Raw genomic sequence first — 2,920 nt, 5'->3', positions numbered from 1 at the left:
TTCGGGCGCTGATACGATTTCATTTTTCATATGCACCTAAACTAATTATTTCGTTTTTCACGTAAATAATTTCAGGTTTTAGATTTTCTTTGAAAAAAAAAAATATATTCCTTGCAAAATTTGTTCTGGTTCTTTCGTTCTGAGTTCAAATATTGTCGAGGTCGATTTTGTCTTCTATTTTTCTGGGGTTCGATGAAATAAAGTACCAGTCAAATACTGAAATCGATTTAATATTCCAACAAAGCATCATCAATAGGAATAGAATTCAATTGAAAGACGATAGAAGTTCGTATTTCAGGTGCACCTCAACTAACAACTTCGTTTTTCAGCTAACAATTTTCGCCTCTTAATTTTGCTTATTTCTTCCTCTCAACTTGTTAACAATTACCAAAAGATTTAGAGGTAATGGATCAGTAGAAAGAATTAGTAGAAAGTTGGGATCTTTTCGGTTTGACCGGCAGTTTTTAAAAATAATTTCCACGCAACTAAACACTTTTAAACTTCGTATACTGGTAGAATGTCTTTATAAAACATCTTTTTCTCTTGGCTTTATTGAGAAAATTCTATAGTTTGTAAGATATTTGTTGTTTTTTTCTTCAATTTCTGCAGTTTCAACCAATCAATGACGTCTGTTGGGGTGAAAACATTCTGTGCCGTATGAATATGTCCCTCGTTTAAAAAACAGATTGGGTTTATTTACATTTGTGAAGAAAAAAGATACCCTTCCCCGCACCCCTAACCCTAACTAACCCTAACCCAGATTGAAATGCAATAGATCGATACTAGGGTCATAATTATGGGTGACAATTTCATATATGACACCTCTAGAAAAAACTGCCGTTCAAACCGAAAAAATCTGAAAGTTGGATAAAAAGGCGTTGCAGTATTTGTACTGGCTCTTTACATTCTGTGTTCAAATCTTGCTGAAGTCAATTATACTTAACATGTGTCGGGAGGTGGGACAGTTTTTTCTAGCGGTGTCATATGAAATTGTCACCCATAATTATGACCCTAGTATCGATCTATTGCATTTCAATCTGTTTTAGGATTAGGGTTAGTTAGGGTTAGGGGTGAGGGGAAGGGTATCTTTTTTCTTCAGAAATGTAAATAAACCCAATCTGTTTCTTAAACGAGGGACATATTCATACGGCACAGAATGTTTTTTTTACCTCAATAGACGTCAGTGATTGGTTGAAATTGCAGAAATTGAAGGAAAAAAACAACAAATATCTTACAAACCATAGAATTTTCTCAATAAAGCCAAGAGAAAAAGATGTTTTATAAACACATTCTACCAGTATATGAAGTTTAAAATTATTTAGTTACCTAGAAATTATGTTAAAAAACTGCCGTTCAAACCAAAAGGATCCGAAAATCCTTGTTTGCAAAAGTAGGTTGTTGCAAAGAGCAGCAAACTTTTAGCTATCTTCTCATACCAGAAAAAAAATTTCATAACAAGGAGGTAGAAGACACTTGCTCAAAGTGCCATGCAGTGAGACTGAACCTAGAAACATGTGGTTGGGAAAGAAGCTTCTTACCACTCAGCCATGTCTGCACATATAATCTTTATATATAAAATTGAAGTTGTGTGAGAGTCTGTCTACTACAATTTAGATTCCTAACTACTCCCACATTTTGCGGTGCAGCTTAACCAAAACCAGGTATCTTATAGTCATGATTCATATCGAGCCCTTCTGGGTATTAGCGCACGTCTACGATGAGTCTACGATTTAAAAAAAAAATTACCATAATTTTTCCGCATTTTTAATGCATTTTTCGCTCGGTTTATATAAGGGAAGTAACTCTCTAAAAATGCTTATATAGTTATTTCCCTTACAAACCCGAGCAACGCCGGGCGATACTGCTAGTAATAAATATAATAGTAATACATTATGTAAATGTGCTGTGTCAATCCCGTGCTTTTGTGGTTGACAGCTCAACGATAATAACCTGGGGTGTGCACAAAATTTCTGACCCAAAATTCCAATTATAGGTCATTGACACATACACATGCACGCACAAACATACACACACACATCCTTCATCCATCCATGCCATACCCATGCACATATATGTGTATATATAACTACTCTACAAAAATGTATTGAGCAGTCTTTCTGTTAATGTTAAACATTAACTCAATATAAAACTCAACATGAAAACAAACATTAACATGTAGGAGTGGCTGTGTGGTAAGTAGCTTGCTTATGAACCACATGATTCTGGGTTCAGTCCCACTGCGTGGCACCTTAGGCGAGTGTCTTCTACTATAGCCTCGGGCCGACCAAAGCCTTGTGAGCGGATTTGGTAGACAGAAACTGAAAGAAGCCCATCGTATATATGTATATATATATATATATATATATATGTATATATATATATATATATATATATATATATATATATATATATATATATATATATATATATATATATATTTATATATATATGTATGTATGTATGTATGTGTGTGTATATTTGTTGGTGTGTGTCTATGTTTGTCCCCCAACATCGCTTGACAACCGATGCTGGTGTGTTTACGTCCCCGTCACTTAGCGGTTCGGCAAAAAGAGACCGATAGAATAAATAGTGGGCTTACAAAGAATAAGTCCCGGGGTCGATTTGCTCGACTAAAGGCGGTGCTCCAGCATGGTCGCAGTCAAATGACTGAAACCAGTAAAAGAGTAAGAGTAAAGAGTATGTGGAGTGCTCAGCCACTTGCATGTTAATTTCATGAGCAGGCTGTTCCATTGATCGGATCAACTGGACCTCGCATCGTCATAAGAGACAGAGGGCCAGTTATATGTCAAGATGTTGACCAGACAATTAGATGCGGTTATGCACCATTGGTCAGAGAGTGGTTTGCATTTTTTTTTTTTAACTTTCAAATAATGCGACACTGATTGGTGGGTGGGTGGGC

The sequence above is a fragment of the Octopus sinensis genome, linkage group LG29, assembly GCF_006345805.1.
Source record: "Octopus sinensis linkage group LG29, ASM634580v1, whole genome shotgun sequence".
NCBI classification, from domain to species: Eukaryota; Metazoa; Mollusca; class Cephalopoda; order Octopoda; family Octopodidae; genus Octopus; species Octopus sinensis.
The sequence above is the reverse complement of the archived record's forward strand: the minus strand, read 5'-3'. Positions refer to the sequence as shown.